Source organism: Schistocerca nitens, chromosome 4 (genome assembly GCF_023898315.1).
Source record: "Schistocerca nitens isolate TAMUIC-IGC-003100 chromosome 4, iqSchNite1.1, whole genome shotgun sequence".
NCBI classification, from domain to species: Eukaryota; Metazoa; Arthropoda; class Insecta; order Orthoptera; family Acrididae; genus Schistocerca; species Schistocerca nitens.
The window spans coordinates 212,908,592-212,933,096 of NC_064617.1; the positions used below are offsets into that span (position 1 = coordinate 212,908,592).

The 24,505-nt window shown below is 43.5% G+C and overlaps 1 protein-coding gene and 1 pseudogene across 1 annotated transcript in view; one reads left to right on the plus strand and one right to left on the minus strand.

Annotated features, from left to right (window-relative positions):
- LOC126251623 (polycomb protein suz12-B) overlaps positions 1-24,505 on the minus strand; it is a 316,089-nt gene that overhangs the window by 146,912 nt on the left and 144,672 nt on the right. The gene's annotated exons all lie outside the window — the stretch shown is intronic.
- Positions 13,726-13,843, plus strand: LOC126253723 (5S ribosomal RNA; annotated as a pseudogene).

The following is a 24,505-nucleotide window of genomic DNA, read 5'->3' on the forward strand; positions in this document are numbered from 1 at the left end:
AAAACAATATATGTGTGTGTAAAAATGCGGTAATTGTTTTTATGTTAGGATTGTATCCGTAAATGTCCCCATGTAGGCCCATGCTTTTGTGTAAAATTTTTCGTGAATCTGCTTCAAGCGATGTGATGACTGCCCTGGGGACACCTTTGCCATGTAGCTCCTTTGGTCTGCTACCGTACACACTTGCTTCGATCGCACTCTGAAATCACAACGTTCAAATTTATCTTTTGCCAACGAGTGGGTCATATCATCTCGCTATGAAGCTTTGTTATTCTGTTGGGCACAATAATTGACTATAATATGGATGTTAATTTCATACTGATTATTTATGACACGCGAAAGCTATGTTTTTTCTTTCGTAACCATCCGATTACGATTGCTTTGTGACATGAGTTTCGATCTTGTACGTTTGTTACATTTTCTTTTCTTTATTTCACGATGTATAGTTCTTGGATGATGGTCAAAGATCGAAACCGAACGGAATAAATAGCAATTTACAATACAGCAGTGTGTCAATAGTTTCGTACAATACATTTATGCTATTTATTGTCGTCTAGAAGGTATTTTATTCTCTCCGCACCGTCTGACAAAAGCTTTCTGCAAACGTACTGACGCAATAATTATTTACCCAGTTTCCCGTGATTCTTCAAGACTATGAGTGACAGAGAAAAAAAAGCTGCATTTCGAGGGTCCCTACTTCTCCTAAAACGAAACTGGTCTTCCACTAACTTCCCACTCTACGATAATGCACTATTATCAATGTTGTTGTTGTGGTATTCAGTCCTGAGACTGGTTTGATGCAGCTCTCCATGCTACTCTATCCTGTGCAAGCTTCTTCATCTCCCAGTACCTACTGCAACCTACATCCTTCTGTATCTGTTTAGTGTATTCATCTCTTGGTCTCCCTCTACGATTTTTACCCTCCACGCTACCCTCCAATACTAAATTGGTGATCCCTTGATGCCTCAGAACATGTCCTACCAACCGGTCCCTTCTTCTAGTCAAGTTGTGCCACAAACTCCTCTTCTCCCCAATGCTATTCAATACCTCCTCATTAGTTACGTGATCTACCCACCTTATCTTCAGCATTCTTCTGTAGCACCACATTTCGAAAGCTTCTATTCTCTTCTTGTCTAAACTATTTATACCTACTCCGAACTTTTCTTTTGTTTCCTTCACTGCATGCTCAATATACAGATTGAATAACATCGGGGATAGGCTATAACCCTGTCTAACTCCCTTCCCAACCACTGCTTCCCTTTCGTGCCCCTCGACTCTTATAACTGCCATCTGATTTTTGTACAAATTGTAAATAGCCTTTCGCTCCCTGTATTTTACCCCTGCCACCTTCAGAATTTGAAAGAGTATTCCATTGTCAAAAGCTTTCTCTAAGTCTACAAATGGTAGAAACGTAGGTTTGCCTTTCCTGAATCTAGCTTCTAAGATAAGTTATAGGGTCAGTGTTGCCTCACATGTCCAAACATTTCTACAGAATCCAAACTGATCTTCCCTGACGTCGGCTTCTACCAGTTTTTCCATTCGTCTGTAAAGAATTCGCGTTAGTATTTTGCAGCTGTGACTTATTAAACTCATAGTTCGGTAATTTTCACATCTGTCAACACCTGCTTTCTTTGGGATTGGAATTATTATATTCTTCTTGAAGTCTGAGGGTATTTCCCCTGTTATCAATAGTGGCACTAAACTGATTGTGCCTTCGTTTTCACATCAGGCCGCCCTTGCTTTCTTCGGAACTGCAAATATTGCATTCGATTCCAAATTTGATGAAACTTCCGAAGTTTCGTATATTCCACTCACGAGCTTGTATAGTTCTGTCTCCGGCCTTCGGCCCACTTCCCATGTAAGATGCACTGATATTTCGCAAAGACGTTTGTGCGAAGGTTTTTTTTTTCTCAATTCAGTTATGAGGATTTAACTTCATCAACCATCTTTTTGCAGCAAGTCCTCATTTTAAAATGGCCTAATTTCGCCTTGCCGACTGTAAATTATATGTAAGCACTGTTCCCAACTTCCCGCCACTGAAAATCGTCTCGGAGCTGAGCGACACAGAGACAAAAAGAACGAGTGTGAATGAATGGCTGTTCGTCTGTGGCGGCGGAGAGGAGGGAGGGACACGTGACGCCTCTTCAGCCCCCGAGTTCGCCGCTGACGGCTCGATGCGGCTGCTTCGTCCCTGGGAACGCGGGAAGCGTTTCTCAAGCACGAAGAAGACTACGACCAACTCCCAGCGCAGCAGGGCTTCATGTTCACAGTTTTACACTCCCGCAGGCGTACGAGTGGTCAGCATTTAGCGGCCTTTGTAGTACAAATCTCTGGCTACGTGTTCCTAGGCGGCTACGGTGTAACTTGCTGTTCTTTCTTGCCTTCCGAGCGCCTTCTTACCGAGGACACACTTCGGAAGCAATGACAACGAGAAACCCGACTCGCTCTATGCTGTCCGAAGAGGTGCAGCTGCAAAGGAAATCTCACACAAAACCCGCCAGTGCGACCGATTTTAGAGTACTGTTCCAGTTCAAATGGTTCAAATGGCTCTGAGCACTATGGGACTTGACTTCTGAGGTCATCAGTCCCCTAGAACTTAGAACTACTTAAACCTAACTAACCTATGGACACCACACTCATCCATGCCCGAGGCAGGATTCGAACCTGCGACCGTAGCGGTCGCGTGGTTCCAGACTGTAGCGCCTAGAACCGCTCTGCCACTCCGGCCGGCTACTGTTCCAGTATTTGGAGTATTTTCAAGTACGATTGACAATGCACGTCGAATAAATACAGAGACGTGCCACTATATGATAACATACGAAAGCATAACAGAAGTACACGTGGGAACTAAAATGAAAAGTCATGGAAGAAAGATGACGCAGTTTTCGCGAAACTCTGCTGGGTGATTTTAACCGGCCACACGCGATGTTATTGCCGCTTGCAATGCGGAGCTGGTTTGAGTTTCTCTTTTTCTTATGTTCCCGGCCCCCCCCCCCCCCCTCCACACACACACACAGAATTTATTTAATTTCAGGCATAGCTGTAACAGTTTCCATATCGTTATTTTTGCTTAAATAATTTGCCCACATTGAGTTGCATACGGTTGCAAATGATAAACAGTGAAAGAAAAGAGGCACTATAAAAGCGTAATACTTCAGGAAAACCACACCATGTGGTAAAAAGGTACGAGTACGTAACTTTGTGTGTTCTTCAAAAATTTGTAATTACAAATTTAAAAAGTAATATTTACATGTGTACAAACAGTAAGACACATTCTTTATGTTTAACAGCCAAAGAATAAAAGCCCACTGATGACGCTGGAACTGCAGTGAAACATGTTTGCGATGTAAAACAAAATTGTATTTTTCTAAAGACGGACCGCATCCGAAGACACATGTAAAGTATCTTCATTGGCTCACACTGGGGGCAACAGCGATGAAACGCCGTCAACTATATCGTACTGCCTGGCACAAAACGGAGCTGGTTGGTTGGCTGACTTGCGGGAGGGGACCAAACAGCGAGGTCATCGGTCTCATCGGATCAGGGAAGCATGGGAAAGGAAATCGGGCCGTGCCCTTGTCGAAGAAAACGTTCCGGCATTTGGCTGAATTGATTTAAGGAAACCACGGAAAACGTAACTCAGGATGGCCGCACGCTGGTTTGAACCGTCGCCCTCCCGAATGCGAGTCCAGTGCGCTAACCACTGCGCCACCTCGGTCGGTCAAAACATGGAATACTAGCTGCTCGATGCATCTGTGTGATACAATAGGTGGGGAGGGGACTTTCGAGACAACTGATGTGCACGAATGTATTGATTCATATATATGAAGCAAAGCTACATCCTCTCTACTTATTTTCTCAGTAAATCTCTTAGTAGTTGCTTAAAAAAATTTTTGAATCATGGTTTTTTAGACTTGCACGTGTTCTTTGCTATGCAGTCTCTCACACTCAGTTATAAGGAAACTATTTGTTATTGGCAGTGATTTTTCCCTATCTGGTAGTCTTACAACACAGACTCATAACAAACTGGTTTTGTTTTTAGCTATTGCCCTTAGCTGCTGTGATATACCTGGACATAAGTGAACCGCTGCGCTCGTTATGAAAAAGTCTGCAGTGAAAAATGTAGTTGCTGGCCAGTTTCCGTTTGGTGCATTTCAGATCATATACCGTTGCGCATGTAACTGAGCCAACATATCGAAATTATTTTCAACGGTGGAAAGAGAGCCGTAACTTTTTCCAGCCAAGAGTAACTAACTGATACGTAGTGGAGGCTGTCCGCGAGGAGGTTGGCAGCGACCGGCCACACGCGATGTTATTGCCGCTTGCAATGCGGAGAGCTGGTTTGAGTTTCTCTTTTTCTTATGCTGCCGCCACCAAACGAAGTGCTCCCTCGCACGTGTGCTTTCAGGCTGGATAGACATCTTCAACTGTCCACTCCCTTCTGTGCTTGCGCATAGCCAACAGGCTAACTGAGCTAGGTTTGTTCGATTGAACAGTTGTCGCTTTTTAACGTTTACCATTATTTATATATGTACCACACTCAATGAAGCATCATACTTTTTAATGTCACTCCAACACATGCACCAACTTACTTCATTGTATTGAGTAGCTTCTCAGCAGGAGAAAACGCGCAATTCGAAAAGGTGTACGCTGTTTTGTCAGTTGTCTTTCAGTGGAAAGTATGTGGACTCATTCAGTGGTTTTCGTGAAAGTTGTGTTCGTGCTGAGACTGCCGAGCTTCAAAAATTAAGACACAATAATATCCATTCTAAAAGAAGTCATTATTTCAACTGAGGCGCGAATGTAATTCGTGTTGTGTTGTCATGTCGCTTACTGTGTCGCCGCAGTGGAAACACTAGTGCTGTACGAATAGCCGTCGCGGCGTGCGACCTTTACTGCAACTTTTCGTATCGCATATATCATCACCTCAGCGGTAATCTTGCCTTAAACTAAAAAAAATTTATATTTTACTCTCTCTACCGAGTTTAATACTATGCTGAAGCATAAGTTTGTAGCATTTTTGTTGTTGCATGTTGCTACTACGGTTGCTATGGGTTTATTTATCGATTGTCGTTTTTTATTTGTAGTTCAATGTTGATATTTGAGTTTATATATAGTCATTTTGTCATTTGATTATAGTGAGTGGAGCTTGGACGCTAGAAAATGGAGTGCCAAGTGGAGAAATCGAAACACTTCCAGCATAGTCTTCTTTTGGGTTCAATAGAGGGGCAGGCAACCAGAAATATTTGCGCCGTGTATGGGGATAATGCCATTGGACGGAGCACGGCAAGAAAATGGTATTCTCATTTTAAGGACGGTAGTTTTGAAATTAGTGACTCCACGTTCAGGAAGGCTTTCGGGGTTTGATGAAGATTGTTGAAACGCATTAATCCACAAGAACCCACATCAGTGTACTCGAGAGCTGGCAGATGAGATGAACTGTTATCATTCCACCATCGTGCGACACTGGCATTCAATGGGGAACGAATAAAACTCGCGAGAATGGGTACCGCATGAGGTGGAACAGCGGCGGTGTCGTGTACTACGATTTGCTTCCCTGAACGCAGTCCAAGAACAACAATTAGGAAGACTGCCTGGGTTGGGAAGTCATTCCGCACCCACCTTCTTCACTTGATCTTTCGCTCTCAGATTTTCACCTTCTCCGATCTCTATCGAACAGCCTTTAAGGAAATTCCATTCCGGACGAAAATGCGCTGCGAACATGGTTCCACGAGTTCTTCGCCTCAAAACCACCTCATCTGCATGGTCACGGAATCGGGAAAGTTACCCCGGCGTTGCCAGACTGTTATAAATAGTGGAGGAGAATATACATGGGTTGGGTAAAAAGTAGTGACAACACGGTTGTAATTCACATCAGACTTTATCGACAGAGAAACGTCCTGGTAGATTAAAACTGTGCTGGACCGAGACTCGAACTCGGGATCTTTGCCTTTCGCGGGCAAGTGCTCTATCATCTGAGCTAGCCAAGCACGACTCACGCCCCGTCCTCAGAGCTTTACTTCCGCCAGACTTTTACGGTAGTACATGCCTCCATCATAACGGCCCCGCATTTCGCTTACCTTCCGCCACACAAAAAGCACACCGTCAGCGCATTCATCCCTGCCGGTGTCTCGCCTGGACCACCCTATGGCATGGATGATGTCTTGTCTTATATTTAGAACGTGAGAAGAAGAGGTTCCTTTATTTTGGTGAACAGGTCGTAATCGTAGGGACTCTCATCGAATGAATACAGGACGCAGGAGTTCCTGCACGGGGTTCGCAGTGCGGCATTGCGCATTGTCATAAAGGATGATGGGATGCAGTGCCAGAAGGAAACATTGTTGTGAGCTCCGGCTACGTGCCACTTCAGTCTTGATCCACGCACGTTGTTCGTGTTGCCTAAATATACCGTTAGGGCGCTTGAGCTGGCCTTCCGCACTTCCAGACAGTGCACAAAGCAACAGACTCAAACACAGCCGCTCACTGCACTGCTTCAACTGACCTACTGCTATCGGCAAGAGACAGCAGGCATGTAAAAAAAAAGAAATAAAAAGTTCAAATGGCTCTGAGCACTCTGGGACTTAACATCTGCGGTCATCAGTCGCCTAGAACTAATTAAACCTAACTAACCTAAGGACACCACACACATCCATGCCCGAGGCAGGATTCGAACCTGCGACGGTAGCGGTCGCGCGTTCCAGACTGTAGCGCCTAGAACCGCTCGGCCACCCCGCCGGCGCAGGCATGTCATGTGACGCACATCCTTCATGTGATGGTAGTGTTGCCACCACTTTTTATACAAGCCATCTATTACAGACGACTTAGTCTCCTTTATGTGTATATCTGTTACGGGAAAACGCTACGAAGTTGTACACCAACCTAATAGACACATTTTTACTGAAGCAAAACGACTACACATTGACTACTTCTTCAGTTTTTATTAAAAGTTTCTAAAGATCTCGGGACTCACTTTTAACGGAAACGAGTGATTTATTGTTTTAATCTTCAGCACTGGAATAATATACAGAAATCTATTTATACTGCAAAGGAATGTCTATGTAATCTTTGGTGCAGACTTTCCAGTTCTGAGTTTAGAGGGCAGCATACGCTAAGCCTTATTTCATACCAATGAACCATTTTAATAGTATAATTTACATTCATTGACGAGTAATGATCAATAATTGACATTACGATCTATTCCAACTACAACTGTTCCTTCGTAGTTATATATAGACTTATCTAATGATGAACGTGTTTTCTGATTGGCTACTTATGTCATACTCAGAACGGTGGGTGTGTCCAGCCCTATTAATACCCGTTCCCTCCATGCACGCCGGCCGCGGTAGTCTGGCGGTTCTAGGCGCTCAGTCCGGAACCGCGAGACTGCTACGGTCGCAGGTTCGAATCCTGCCTCGGGTATGGATGTGTGTGATGTCCTTAGGTTAGTTAGGTTTAAGTAGTTCTAAGTTCTAGGGGACTGATGACCACAGATGTTAAGTCCCATAGTGCTCAGAGCCATTTGAACCATTTGAACCTCCATGCACAGTCAGCAGTTACACGAGCGTCGAGAGTCGACGGAACTCATCTAGCAGTGTCCATCCACCACTTCGGGTATAATTTATTTCTATTTATCTTATTTTTATATATTTTTTCAAATGCTTATTATAATGTCTATACTATTTTGGCAATATACCTTTGCAGAGTCTGAAGATGACTTTCAGAGAGACGAAACCGGTCACACACTCCAATAAAGAAATATTTCAACAAGATTGCGATCAAGACCGTTAAATTTTAATTTTGCCTATGTAATACTTTTAAAAAATCCTTTTCCACAAACGCTATATTTAGATATATTTTGAAAGGTCTCACCGAGAGCCCAAGGAAAAGCAGCTGATGTGTGGGGAAGGGGTGGGGAGAAAACGGCGCTTGCGTGCAAGAACGCCAGAAAATGTAACATATCGATCCATAAAAAAGTGTCCAGAGCCATTTATCGTGAAATCCCAAAACTATTTCGTCAGTAACCAACGTAACTTGCCCTTCATAGACGCATTCCGGGTGCCGGATGAGCGTGTTACGTGGCGGCGGTCGTGGCGGGTGGCGGCGTTCAATACCAACTGGAGCGGCCAACTGTGCTCTGCCCCAACGACCGTATGGCCGGCTTCCGGTCGGGCTGGAACCGGAGTCTTGCCCGGCAGGCACGCCACGGTGGTGCTGTTGCCCATAAAACGTGACGCTGCCGCTCGCGGGCAACCTGTTCTGCACTGAAGCACGCGTGGCGAAACTTTGGGAATTTCCGAGAAACTACGGCTCGCTACGAAGCAGATAACAGCTGAACCCCGTCAAAGTCCCCACGATACTATTCGAGTACGTGACGCGCGTACTGCGCTACAGTGAAGGCCGGTAGAAGAATTCCGGAAGAGGACATATCAAGAATGGTGGAGTCACAACGGGCGGGAGAATTTCAGGTCAAATGTTTGATCTAAATCTTTCTGAGGTCACAGCCAAGTCCGCTGCAAGCTGACGATTAGTAACAAACCTAAAAAAAAGTTAATTAGCGTTCCTCGAACATTTTAGGTTAGGCTTTACCGTGACGTATTGATATCCAATGAAACAACACGTTTACTGTTACTAGTCACTGTTTATTTACATTTCATGGGTTTAAACCTCCATCATCAGGTGGATTTACATGTTACTACGAAATGTTTGTATTGTGTAACAACTTTGGGGCAACATGTGGCACTGTCTTCAGTGGTTCAAAAATGGCTCTGAGCACTATGGGACTCAACTGCTGAGGTCATTAGTCCCCTAGAACTTAGAACTAGTTAAACCTAACTAACCTAAGGACATCACACACATCCATGCCCGAGGCAGGATTCGAACCTGCGACTGTAGCGGTCTCGAGTCTTCAGTGGTCACAAGTTCCTTTCTCTGCCGTTACACATCACATGTAAACTGTCGTAATATGTGAACAACTAATTACCACGCACCGAAATTGTTTACACGCTATGACAATTTACATGTGATGTATTACGACAGAAAAAGATGCCTGTGAGACAGCGCCAAAGGTTACCACAAACTCTTAACACACCACTAACTCTTAACACAACACGAACATCTCGCAGTAACACATGTAAATCCACTTGATGGTGGAAGTTAAAACCTCTGAAATGCGTTGGGACACAAACAGTGACGCAACAGTAAACTTTTTTCATTCGATATTGTTGCTCGTCTCAATTGTACTTCATCCACAGAGAACTGACGAGTTCATAATATCATGATATCATAATAGATACTTACGAGATTATGTGGTACAAAAACAGCAACCTTAAGAAGCACTGCAAGGAGAAAAAAATACCGTTTTAGAGCGCTAAGCAACACCTTTACGCTTATACGACGCCGACGACGTATGGAAGTTTAGGTGTGGTGGTCAAGCGTGCACAAATAGCCGCAATTGTGAAGACGAACACTCGCGACAAGTGGGAAATTCGGGATCAAGTCCAGGTCCGGAACAATTTTTTTCAATATCGTCATTCCAAACTACAACTGGAGGTTGCCCGTATCCGCAACTGCGAACACATTCGCCTTATCTGTAGGTGTTCTACAACAAAATTTACTTCTACTGAAAATCCATACAAACGCAAATAAACATGGATAAAAATGCATTTTTTCATAGTGTCCGTTCAGAATGTTACCTAAATAGCCCAGAAAGTTGAAATATGTTTTCCTGTCCCAGTCGCGAATGGCTTGCCGGAATAACGATTGTTGGTAAGCCTCCATCAGAGCTGAAATCTAATTTTTATCTTCATGGCGCTTTCTCGAAATTTATGCACGAGGAAGCAATATACTGGTTGACTCTTTTAGGAACTATACTCTCGGAATTTTAACAGTAAACCACACTGTAATGCAGAATCCCTCTCTTGCAGCAATCACTGTATTTGGCTGAGTATTTCTGAGACACTTTCGTGCTTACTACACTGAAGTGCCAAAGAAACTGGTATAGGTATGCCTATTCAAATAAAGACACACATGTAGAACACGGCGCTGCGGTCGGCAACGCCTACATAAGACAAGTGACTGGTGCAGTTGTTGGGTCGGTTACTGCTGCTACAATTGCAGGTTATCAAGATTTAAGTGAGTTTGAACGTGGCGTTATGGTCGGCGCACAAGTGATAGGACACATCATCTGCGAGGTAGCGATGAAGTGGGGATTTTCCCGTATGACCATTTTACGAGTGTAACGTGAATATCAAGAATCCGGTAAAACATCGAATCTCTGACATCGCTGCCGCCGGAAAAAGATCCTGTAAGAACGGGACCAACGACTACTGGAGAGAATCGTTCAATGTGACAATGTGACTCCTAATTGCTTCAGATTTCAATGCTGAGCGACCATGTGTCAGCGTGAGAACTATTCAACAAACATCATCGATATGGGCTTAGGGAGCCGAAGGTCCATTCTTGTACCCCTGATGACCCCGTATGTTAGCAGGGGACTGTTCAAGCTGGTGGAGGCTCTGTAGCGGTGTCGGGCATCTGCAGTTAGAGTGATATGGGACCACTGATACGTCTATATATGACTGACAGGTGACAAGTACGTAAGCATCCTGTCTGATCACCTGCATGCATTCATGTCCATTGTGCATTCCGACAGACTTGGACAATTCCAGCAGGGCAATGCGACAACCCACGCATCAGAATTGCTACAGAGTAACTCTAGGAATACTCTGCTGAGTTTAAATAGTTTCTCTGGCCACCAAACTCTCCAGAAATAAACATTACTGAGCATATCGGGCTGCCTTGCGACGTGCTGTTCAGAAGAGATCTCCACCCCCTCGTACTCTTACGGATTGATGGATTAGCCCTGCAGGATTCATGGCATTAATTCCCTTCAGCACTTCTTCAGACATTAGTCAACACCAAGCCAAGTCATGTTGCGGCATTTGTGAATGCTCGCGGGGACCCTACACGATATTAGGCAGGTGTACCAGTTTCTTTGGGTCTTCAATGTATAAGGAACGTACTGCTCTTCTTCGGAACTTCTCTATTTCCTACATCAATCCTATCTGGTACGTATCCCAGACTGACGAGCAATAATCAAGAAATGGGCGCACGAAGGTTTTTGTGAACTACTACTTTTGTGGGTCGACTACACATCCTGAGTAAAATGATAATTAAATCCAAGACCCTAAGCTGTCGACAGGCGTTGATATACATCAACGGGAACAGTTGAAGATGTGTGCCCAGACCGGGATTCGAACCCGGGATCTCCTGCTTACATGGCAGACACACTACCCGTCTGAGCCACCGGGGACACAGAGGATAGTGCGACTGCAGGGATTTATCCCCTGCACGCTCCCCGTGAGACCCACATTCCCAACTTAATGTCCACACACTACATTCGTAGTACCCCTGCCAATTACACTCATTACCCGCGGCAGACAATCTTACCGAGTTCTGTAAGAGTTCGGGCAACGCGTGTGCATCCATCGCAGAAGATGGAGGTCAATGGAAGGTTAGCCTTAACTATATGAAGATGGTATCAGTTCTTTCGGACATGTCGGAAAGAACAGGTGCCATCTTCATACACATCTTGAGGATTCTTCCAATCTATCTCAGTCTGAGATCTGCTTTAGCTGTAATAGTTCTATGTGGTCGTTCCACTTTATAAGTCACTCCCAAGCATACTCCTAGATATATTAAGGATGTGAATGCTTCCAGTGCTAGTTCCGCAAACGTTTCCTCATACGAAAGGGTCTTCCCGTCTAAATGTGCAATATCTTACAATTGCTTAAGTTAAGGATCAACTGCCAATCTTGCAATAAGTGTCGACGCTCTGCAGGTCTTCCTGCTTTTCGCTACAAATTTCTACCGTCGCGACTACTCTGTATGCAACTGCATCATGAACAAAAAGCCTCATGGAACTTCCAATGTTATCCACTAGCACATTTATGTATTCTGTGGACAGTAATATTCGTACCACACTCCCTTGGGGTACGACCGAAGTTACTTTGCGTCTGAAGATTTCTCTCCGTTGAGAGTGACATGCTGCTTTCTGTTTGCTAGAAACTTTTCAGCCCCCTCACAGCTGGTCGGATATTCCGTACGCTCGTATCTTATTCATTAGGTGACAGTTATGAACTGTATCCAACGCCTTCCGGAATACGGCATCTGCCTAGGCGCCTCAATCTAGTGCTTTCTGAGTCTCGTGGACGAACAGAGACAGCTGAGCTCATGACTGTCGTTTTCGGAACACATTTTGATTCCTACTGGGAGATTTTCGGTCTCCAGAAATATAATACGCAGGTAGATACTACGCTTTAAAATTATAGAAGACACCGACATCAGAGATGTGGGTTTGTTCGTCGGTTCGACGACGGTTCTTGAAAACGGGAATGACTTGCCCTTTTTTACAAGCACTAGGAACGCTACGCTCCTCTAGCGAACTACGGTACACTGCTGCTAAAAAAGGAGCAAGTTTTTTCGCTTTTAGAATCTCACCGATATCCCATCAGATCTAATGATCTCTCCTCTGTCGAGCGCTTTCAGCTGCTTTTCACTTATTTCGATACCTGTGATTTTGTCCTTCGTGCGACGGTTTAAAGAAGGAACTACAATACGATCTTTCTCAATAAAACAATTTTGGGAAGAGATGTTTCTTATTTTGGCCTTCTGTCATCTTCAGTTTCGATGTCATTATGGTGTTGCAGGACAGCTAACTTCCATTCGTTTAGTGAACTTAAGACTAAAACTACTTGGGACTGTCAAGTGCTACTGCATAGAGTGACACCCAGCAAATTTATCTGTAAGCCTCTTATCGGCACAAATGTTGGATCAGCATGACGCAGAGTGCTGATACTACGCTACAGACTACTGAATGAGTAATACCACCACAGTAGTCATTCTTCACCTCTCTTCTAACCAACGGGTATAAAAGAACGAATTGCATCCAGTGATTATGGATGTATTTGTGGTGGCCAAGTGCATCGCATATTACACACACTCTTTTCTCGCACGGATTTCATATTCCAACGCGCGGATCATCTAGTTCACAATGTTCAGTCTGTTTGGCGTGGTTTAATGAACACGGGCGGGAATTCCTTTACCTTTTTGTTATTAACCTTCGCTGGACATCGGTTGGGTCATTTTCTGCTGGGGAGCAATTGCGTGGGGTACGATTGTACATCTCGGTAGATTCGCCAAGTGTTTTGTTGACTCAGCTTGCCTTTTTGTCATACGATAAACAGGCAGCTTCCATCTTACTAAATTTCCCGAAAGCTTTTGACACAGTGCCCCACAGCAGACTGTTACCGAATGTAAGAGCGTATGGAATAGGTTCTCAGTTACGTCAGTGGCTCGAAGGCTTATTAAGTAATAGAACAAAGCGGTCGACGAGTGTTCATCAGAGAAAAGTGTATCACTAGGAGTGCCCCTGAGAAGTGAGATGGATCGCTCTTGTTCTCCACAGACATAAACTGTGTGACGGATAGGGTGAGCTACAACCTCCGACTGTTTCCTGATGACGCTGTCGTGTACAGTAGATGGGTACCGGATGGCTTTGACAGAAGTTCTGTTTGGTGTGATGAAAGGCAGCTTGCTCCACATGTGAGAAAAAGTTAGTTAATGCAGATGCGTAGACAAACAATCTTGTAATTTTCAAATCAGTAATACTGGTTTTATGCCTGACACTGTCGCGTCGATTAAATTATGTTGGTGTAATGCTGCAAAGCCAACGGCCTTGCCGCAGTGGTAACACCGGTTCCCGTCAGATCACCGAAGTTAAGCGCTGTCGGGCTGGGCTATCACTTGGATGGATGACCATCCGGTCTGCCGAGCGCTATTGGCAAGCGGGGTGCACACACTTGTCAGCCCTTGTGAGGCAAACTGAGGAGCTACTTGACTGAGAAGTAGCGGCTCCGCTCTCGGAAACTGACATACGGCCTGGAGAGCGGTGTGCTGACCGCATGCCCCTCCATATCCGCATCCAGTGACGCCTGTGGTTGACGATGACACGGCGGCCGGTCGGTACCTTTGGATCTTCATGGCCTGTTCGGGAGGAGTTTAGTTTTTAACGTTTCAAAGCAGTATGAGATGCAATGAGCACGTAAGATCAGTAGTGGGAAAGGCGAATGGTCGACTTTGGTTTATTGGGAGAATTGTAGCATATACACCGCGTATAGGACACAAACTCGACCCATTCTTGAGCACTGCTCGAGTGCTTGGGATCCCCGTCCCGTCGCATTAAAGGAATACATCGAAGCAATACAGAGGCGACCAGTTAGATTTGTTACAGGTAGGTTCGATAAACACGCGAGTATTTCGCAAATGCTCCGTAAACACAAATGGGAACCTCTTGAGATGAAACGACGTTCTTTTCGCTTAACTTCACGGAGAAAATATAGAGAACCGGCGTTTGCGGTTGAGTGCAGAACGATGCTACTGCAGCTGACGTACATTTCGAATAAGGACCGCGAAAACAAAAGAAATTAGGGTGGTACGAGGCATTTAGAGAATCTTTTCTGCAAGTGAACGGGAATGACTGGTAGAGAGAGGTACAAGGTACCCATCGCCATAATGGTTATGTGGAATATGTATGTAGATGAAACTGCATCACTGAGATAGGCATCAGCTAAGACGAAGCGCATTCAATTTTATGCCCGGATCTGATGACCCACGGAGTGTCTGCGACATCCGCGCACACGCACGCACGCTCTCTCTCTCTCTCTCTTACACACACACACACACACACACACACACACACACACACACACACACACACACACACACACCTCACCACGTACTGGATGTTGCAAACACCGATACAGAGCTTCTTGAATGTGTTATATGTGGCGCTATGAATGTTAAGATGGAACCACTGAACCGTGACGTGTACTGTCATGTAGTCTAGGAGATTATTTAATGTTGATTAGTTTGTCACTTGACAGTGCCAGTTACCGCATTAGTTCATGCTTTTTTCAAATCTGTGCAGCTAGTTGCTTAAAAAGAACATCACGCTCAAGGCAAATACTTCGTTTTATTATTATCATGACTGCTGCTGATGATTATTTCGGTTGAGGGGGCGCTCGACATCACGATTATCATGACTGCTCTCCGGGGCGTCTCCCAGCAGAAAGAACGAGAGTAGCATACGCCTGATCCCCTCCTCGTGTCAGTCACATTTCAGAAGGCAATTCCTTTCAAAATTACAATAAATACAATAATTTAAATGTTCCAAAATGTTCTTAAAAGCTAAATATAGTTATTAATAATAGAATCCAATTATTATTTTCTTCTTACCGGGGAAAATTCTCCGTAATATGTGGCGCTCACAATGCCCGAACACCTGGGAACTTAATATTGGTGGAAACTAACATGCGTAAGTAATATCTTTCAGACCTTTACAGACTCCAGGGCAGCCGTCTGCTAGAAGTAATTATTGCAAGGTTATAAAGGAAATCATTGATGTACAGGAAGGACTCCAAAACAGAATGACAGAGGTCACAGTGGACACAATCCTCTATCCCAAGGCCGAGAAAGCGGACAGGTGCGGAGCGAAATGAAGATGACGCCGAGTGGCTTCATTGTCAAGCGCGAAATTGAGCATCACGGAGAAATAGTGAAAAACAGTGCTTTTTTCAACAAGTTTTCCGCAGTCTCCGTGGCGCAGTTGGGCGCGAAAGACTAGACGTCTGGTAGAGCAAAAACTGGCACTAGCATCACAACAACACTCCAGCTCATTCGTCGACCCTGATTCAGCTTTACTTGTAGGATCGGAGGTATTGCAATGACTTTCTAATCTTACTACAAATGAGCCACTGTGACATCTGGTCCTTTACGTAATTAAAGACGGCCATTGAAAGCCACTCGTTTTGAGTGTGGAGACGCGGATCCCCTTACACAGGAGCGACGGATAGCAGCGATCCTCGCATGCATTATCGCTTGCAATCAGATGCTCGCCTAGATCCTGACACACACACACACACACACACACACACACACACACACACACACAGGCAATTTGCCTAGCAGTTTTAGTCACTTTTATGGACGCCACAGTGTCGACAACCATCAACTGTTGTTTTAATTTTTTGGTTAGTTACATGTTCCACATATCATTTCAACGATTCAATTATCGAAATGATTTGGAACGAGTCAGTTCACAGGTGCACTTAAAAGCCATTTACAGGCTACCAGTTTTTAAACAGAAACTCATCCATGGAACGGAGGAAGTTGGGTCAGACAGTTTACGATATTGGGCAACCGATCTAAAGTTTTTGTTGCTGCATATTGAACTCCTTTCTGAGCCACTGACAGCTTTGAAAATGGGTTACAAAGGTAATTTTTTCCTCTAGTGTTGTACGCATACACAATGTTCTTTTCAAACTGTGATGCATTATTTGTGACGGCTTTCATTTGCGAATATTAGTATTGATATGGTGCAGTTGAAACGCCCAACCCCTGAAGTGGTGCCTACATGGCCACTCCGGTTGACCACCACTTATTTTCTCACAGCTCACTTTTGGGCCAAAATATGTCAGCAGATTGATTCATTTATTTGTGAGACTAGGAATTATATGAAGAGCAAATCCAGCTGAAACAATAAGTTCACTGTTACCAGTCACCGTTTTATTTATTTCCACGACGCGTTTCGAAGATTTAAACCTCCATCATCGGGTGGATTTACATTAGTAAGTATTACATTTGTGTGTGTGTTGTGTTACGATTTTTGGAGGAACTTGTGGCACTGCCTAGTAGAGAAACGAGACACTATTTCAGAATATGGTTTAGGATAACTTTTGACGAAAAATTAAACTGATATCTAATGGTAAATATTAAATAAGTAAACTACAGTACCTTCAGTGATCACAGGTTCCTTTTGCTGTCGTAACACATCACATGTATACTGCCACATTTGTAAACAAATATGGCGTCTGGAATCAGCTGGGTGCAAAGTTCGTATAACAGAAGTGAAGACATACTCGCAAAGTGCAAAGAATATACACCATAACAATATTATTACAGAATAATTGCTTTAAGCATTTGGCGGTGTTTGTTTTGAGGGGTCAAATATATGTGTGTGTATATCAGGTCGTATATAAATCCAATTCTGACAAGTTAGAACAGCAAACATTCGTACTCGTTTATACAATCAGGTGAAATGTTAAAATGGCTTAAACTTCATTCTTATTGATAACAATTAGGTGAAATGTTACAGACTATAATTACAATGATCATATTGGCTACAACAGTAAAATCATACATACATTACATTCTTTGATTGGGGTTAATAGACAGATGTGAAGTGAGGGGCTAGAGGCAGAAGGAGAGGTAGAGAGAGAAAAAGTGTGTGTGTGTGTGTGTGTGTGTGTGTGTGTGTGTGTGTGTGTGAGTGAAAGGGAGAGGGAGAGGGGGGAGAGGGAGAGGGGGGAGAGAGAGAGGGAGAGAGGGGGAGAGAGAGAGAGAGAGAGAGAGAGAGAGAGAGAGAGAGAGAGAGAGAGAGGGGGGGGGGGGGGGGAGAGAGAGAGAGACAGAGAGAGAGGAAAAAGTGATTATTGAGAGGAAACATTTACATGGCAAGGAGTCTTAAGATTGCATGTTGCATATAGTAGCTGCCTAAAGGTTGGAGTAATACATTGGTTAATGCTATGAAATATGCAGATAGATATACATTTGTGCCAGTAGTTGATGTACATACAGTGACTGGTAACAGTGAACTTATTGTTTCATTTAATGTCAGTAACAGTCACGGTAAAGCCTAACCTAAAAATGTTCGCATTTAAAGTAAAATCCAGCTGATCTTAATTTTTTGAGAAGCTCAGTAAAACGCTTCTTTCAATTTTTTTTATTCCAGTCTTTGATCACAATGTAAAGTCCTTCGACGATAACCGGTTTTAGTCAGTAATTACCATCTTCAGATCTGTTCTACACCATGTCCTAATGTGATGAAGCCTTAATGGTATTGTCAAAACATACAAATACACTCAGCAATGACTACGTGACGATGCTTTGCTGAGTATTTATATGTTTTGATGAAGCCACTAAGGCTTTATCACATTAGGACATGGTGCAGAACAGATCTGAAGATGGTCTTTACTGACTGAAACCGATCAGCGTCGAAGAACTTTGTATTGTGATCAAAGACTGGAATAAAAAGCATTTGACAGTACCTGGATCACTGTCTGTATTTGAGACTATGTCGCAGCTTGTGACGCTCCTTTCAGTTCAAGTTTTCATCAAAACGTACACCCCAAAATTTGGACCGTTCTACCTATTTACTGACTCCTGTTCATCTGCTACATCAATTGTTGGTATGACAATTTGTTGAAAATTTTGGGCTAGTCCATTTTCAGACAATCGCTTAATAACTATTTGTAAAACATCATTAACAATCTCTTCTGTCACTTTCTTTCTAATGGGATTTGTTACAACACTAGTATCGTCTGCAAAATACCAATTCTGCTTGTTGTATATTAAGTTGGAGGTCACACAAGGACCAGTAGTGGGCCTAAAATTGAACCCTGTGGGCCTCCCTTTGTGTTTTTTCCCCACATTGAGTTATTTGGATATTTTTTGAATTCTGTTTATTGAATATTATTCAAACTAGTTGTGTGTAAAGACGCCAGTTCCATGAAACTTGAGTTTTTCTATAAGGGAGATAGAGAAATTTCCGTTTGAGTTCGTTGCTGCAGCGTACAGGCAACATAGGGCGACTCCTATGCAGGTATAGAAGCACGGACATGTAGGCAAAGGATTAGTGTGGTATTTTGCCGGCGTACGTGCAGTAAATGCGGAAACGTTAACTATGGAGACGTTAATACCAAATGCGTCCAAACAGGAGCAACGTGTTGTTGTTCTTTTCTCTGCTGCCCAAGGACAAATACCCGTAGGCAAGCATCGGAGAATGAAGAATGTGTATGGGGCAACATGTCTGTCGAGAACCACCGCAGTGGAATGTTGCGCCAAGTTCCGTGCTGGTCGCGATTCGACAGAAGATGCCGGTCGATATGGGAGGTCAGTATTATCCAAATCAAGTGGCACACACTTTAACACCCGTCCTTTAGTCCTGATTGAAGCTGGTTCCAGAGAGGGGAAATGGAGGTGATTGCAGAGGGAGATCTAGACATGAATATAGTAAGCAGGTTCAAATGGGTGTAGTTTGCACAGGAGCCGGCCGAAGTGGCCGTGCGGTTAAAGGCGCTGCAGTCTGGAACCGCAAGACCGCTACGGTCGCAGGTTCGAATCCTGCCTCGGGCATGGATGTTTGTGATGTCCTTAGGTTAGTTAGGTTTAACTAGTTCTAAGTTCTAGGGGACTAATGACCTCAGCAGTTGAGTCCCATAGTGCTCAGAGCCATTTTTTTGCACAGGATAGACTACCTTCGAACTGAAGGTAACAACAACAACTAGCATAGCTCAACTTTCTTCCACGTACTCAAGCTCTTCTTCCTACTTTTATAAGTTCTTTACTCTTCGTTTTCAATAAATGTTGCATTAGGTCGGTAACAAAAGGAAACCTCGCTTTAGGCTCTTGTCCATTTTAATTTCCTCTAATATTTCTTGTCGAATTCTTGCTTTTGTTGTATTGTCAATAATTTGCTTAATTACATCCTTTATTTACAATAAGACCTAGTTACAATAAAGGAGATGGGAATGTACAAACTACAAGTCTTACATATGGCAGAGAGCATAAGATCTCTCAGATTTTTCCGACTTAAGTGCCCTATATATTCAATATCATTCGGCAAGTAGCAATCGACAAATATTCAGCAGCTCAAAGTACTGATACTAATGGGATGTAGCTTCACATTTTCAACTACTTCGATTTATGAATAACGTGACCAAAGCGCTGCGGTATAATAGATACGTACACTGCTGGCAGTTGTGAGCTTATTTAATACTCTAAATGCGTACAACCTGGGTATTATTAGTAAAAACATTTAGTTTTTAGGTTTTAGAAGCGTATCCGAAGAGATCACTGAGTATAGTTAACTACTACGCCGCTGTTTTGCTGCTACAAGTGTTAACTTATTGGTGTTTAATTTCTCTGGTTTCAGAAACGATCCTTGGCAATTTAACCCTAACAGTTTTTGGAGAAAAAAAAACTGAGCGGTAGCAACTAACGTAGACGGCTGGAATCGCTGTCTCGTAAAACGTAGATTGTATGTTCGAATGCCGCTTCGCGCACAGCTGCAGAATCTTCATTTGTATGTACGGTATATGTTTTATTGTATCACTACATGACAAACCCGGCATTCCCCGGGTATTCATTTTTCCGATTTTCTATTAGAAACGGCACCTTACACGTACTGCTATAGTAGACACTGTGTGAGATGATCCGCAACAGTTTCTGTGCAGTGGGCACAGCTGTTCTGGCTGACTACAAACCGATTTTGTAAATGTCTCTGGGGCAACGCCTCTTCGTAGCTCTACAGACTGCTATCGTTTTCGGGTGCAGCAGTTTGCACATCGCAGTTTAAAGCTGTCAAAAGGGCTGACAGATGCCATGAATTTCATTAAGCTGGCTCGACTGTTGGAGTGTTTTAGTAGTAAAGAATAAATGTATCAAAACTTCATGCATCATGCGGAATTTTTTCAAGCGTCTCATTGTTTATCACGTCTTTATCTCCTGAGCACTGTGTTTTCCTATAATATATTTGTGTAGGTACATTCAGTGGCATATGCGGAAATATGTCGCAAATAGAGTTAGTAGCAAAGAAGTAATAAATTTAAACTTAATGCATGATGCGCCAGTGTTTCACGCACCACAGTGTTTATGACGACGTATCTCCTGAACTGAGATACTTAGGTGGTTCTTACCCTTACAGCGGTTGTTGCCGGATAGTAAGGCATGTGTATCCAAGTGCGAATCAAATCGGTCCCATTCTTTAGGAGGAGATGTACAAGTCGCTGAGTACCTTCAACTTTAAAGTTTAGATAACTACAGGAAAAGGTTTACCTGAAGTTATGCTTTGCGAATTCTATGGAACTTGGAATGACTTGGTGAGTGCACTCCCTTATTTGGATAAAATTGTTTACAACATTAGTACCAGACGGGAAAAAGGATTCAGAATACAACAAACATGAAAACGACGAGGTACGGAACAAAATCTATAAGACAAGAACATATAAAATATCCAAAAAAAAAACAATAGACTATCCTCCAAACGAGCCGTAAAGAACCAGTCTGCGTACCAGGTATAACGTCTCGAAAAATGAGAGAGTGGACGAGAATGATAGATTAGAGAATAGCTCCGAGTAGTAAAAATAGCTCGGAGTAGTAAGCGCTTTCATACAAGCAAAAAAGAAGGGAAAAAGAGAGGTCCGGTAAGTAAAACGAACTCACACGCAGTATAATGCCACCCTTATAATCACCATAAAGCTTTTCGAGACCTCGCATGTGGCTTTCTAACGACGGACGTGTCGTGGCCGCTGGGGCCATAAATTCAGCTGAGGTATGCGCGGTCGCAGCAGACTAAACATGTATTGTCTGCGGAGATCGTGTTTCTGTAGAGAGCGGAAGTAGTTAACTCTGGGTGTCATACGACGCTCGAATAGAAAGCGCGAAAACTGCATTGTGGGAGGAAGGAGAGAGATGGTGGTGCGTTCTCGCTATTTCAGAGTGTCTGCACCTCTCGTTCATATCTCTTCGCTGGTCCACGAGTGGGGAGGTGGAGCAGAAGGAAAACACTTGAATAAGGAATGAATTTCAAAAGTTTAGCAACGCATCCAGGGGTGTGTCACTGAAAACTGAGCAATTCTGATTAGATAATGGACAGACTAAGAAGTGAACTGTATCCATTTAAGTGAAGTGGTCTCGCATTCGTCAAAACCGATATAGGAAAACTTACATCTGGCTGGTCAAATGCAGGTTAGAACACCGTTTCTTCCTTTAACCATTGCGCCACCACCTCAGTTACCTTGACACTAAGCAGTACAGCAGTGGTTCTCACGCTGGGAGGTAATTACCCCCTGAAGGGTAAAATGAAATTTTCGGAGGGGTAAAAACAAAAGGGTTCGATCGTGTTTCAGTCACGAAACTAAATTTATTTTTAAAAGATTTTTCCTATTATCACTATTTCCTAATACGTAAGAATGATTGCAGCGAATATTTACATTATCTCAAAAGCTAGCATATCACGTGACACAATGTGGCTACAGCTTCAGAAATGAATGTATGATCATCATTTTCCTCACGCTGCACACCTACTACACGCGTACTTCGCGCCATGCATCTATGAGAGTAAAACTGAAACACGTAAGTCATATGTATACGTGTTACACGAAAATGCCTTCTCCAGCTGTAGTTAGTTCGCGCAGTGGACCAGAGATTTCATCACTCTTCACTTCGCAATAGATAAATCTATTGACGGTAGTATGTAATGGCTACTACACTGCTGCAAGGGCTACACATTATTATTATTATTATTATTATTATTAATCGCAGTTGGCAGTGGTCAGACACGAAGTATTAGCAAATTGACGTCTTCCAATTTCTGCCTGTTGAGAAGTAAAGACTCAAGCAATCAGATACTTTACAAACAGTAAGTATAGTACACACTTTAACTTGGTTCATATTTAAATAGGGAGTGAAAGGTTGGAAGGAAGGTGAAGAGGAAGCATGTTTTGTAACAGTATATTCCGCAGTGTGGATAGTTAGTTAGCTTCTTTTCTGAGAGTTGTACAGCACCATTAAAATTACTTGATAGTTGACGTCTGTCACTTGCCACTACAGTGTTGCCACATCGGCTGGCGCCCGCCGGAAGTGGCCGCTGCGAGGTATGTCGGAAATGTGAGATGCTCTGTTGACAGCTGATTTTAAGTGGCCAGTGAATGAACTGCGGCAGACGACGCGTTTTTGTAGCCCTGAATTTAAACTCACGTCCTAATGTAACCACAACGTCGTGATGCGCAATGCATCCGAGAAAACGGCTGTCAGCTATCTGAGGCAGAAATAAAACCACGACCGCTTTGTTCACGGCGATTACAGCTAACCTCTACGACCGATCGCTCAGCGCTAAAAGCAAACTGTAACTTCTCGCTATCATTGGTTACCTTAAACTAACGTCACACCACGTACACGAGCTGCCACGTTGTCAACCGATGAGCCGTCCTGATTGGCAGTTGGTTGCAGATTATAGTCGACAAAGCCAGGTGCCAGACGAAAAGAGAATGACACGAAGAAAACTAAGAACAAATAAAAAAAAGTCAATACGATGATGGAAGTGACGTGACAATACGGGAAAAAAACAAATTACGTTTAATCTAACTGACTGAACAAAAATAATAATAATTTAGAAATTTAAAAAAAGTTTCGCTACATCTTACCAGACTCGAATAATCAAACTCTCTTTATCAGATTCAGAAAAAAAAAATGTTCCGCTACATCTGACGAGACTCGACCTTACGGCGTTACATGTAAGATTTGTAAGCTAACCATTACGCTATGCTACAACACTGCGCCAGACAAGTATGTCTATTATTGTGGCGGTCCAATGGCAACGATGAATTGCAGCCTTCAAAAATTCGGTTTCACACGAGTGACGGTGAATCGCGTATTCTGCGTAAGTTTCTAGTATTATTTGGATAATACCGTGTATGAAACGTGATTTCATTAGCATCGCGTGAGAGAGAGAGAGAGAGAGAGAGAGAGAGAGAGAGAGAGAGAGAGAGAGACCGGCTTCTGTGGCCGATCGGTTCTAGGCACTTCAGTCCGGAACCGCGCTGCTGCTACGGTTGCAGGTTCGAATCCTGCTTCGGGCATGGATGTGTGTGTGATGTCCTTACGTTAGTTAGGTTTAAGTAGTTCTAAGTCTAAGGGACTGATGATCTAAGTTTTTAAGCCCCGTAGTGCTTAGAGCCATTTGAACCACACACACACACACACACACACACGTCTCTCTCTCTCACGTGTGTGTGTGTGTGTGTGTGTGTGTGTGTGTGTGTGTGTGTGTGTGTGTGTGTGTAGTAGTAGTAGTAGTAGTAGTAGGGAAACATGTCAACAGCACGCTGCGTACAGAGACGGTCACCCATCATAGGAGTTGAGCAGATAGCACTCGCGATGCACTGAGAATAGCTTCATATGTCTCTAAGAAAAAGAAAATGTTTGTTACTAATGCCCCACATTGACTCATTACGTAATGGTTTAAGAAAAAAATGGTTATTGGAAAGAATTGCACCATTTGATCATACGTAACCGGACACCCTTGTGTAATGTGGAACTGTCCTCTACATGTCGCAGGAGGCGAACCCGCTGGTATAGAACGAAGCTGGGAGTATTGTGCCGTCAGTAGAGAAGCAGTAACAGCAGAATGGGCCGATCAGCAGAGCTCAATAATTTCGAAAGTAGACTTTTCATTGGCTGTCACCTGAGTAACAAAGGCACCAGGGACGTTTCAAACCTCCTTAAGTTGCCCAAGCAGACTGTTGATGTGATTGTGAAGTGGAAAGGCAAAGGAACAACCGCAGCTACCAAGACCAGACAGACCTCATGTGTTGACTGATAGGGACCG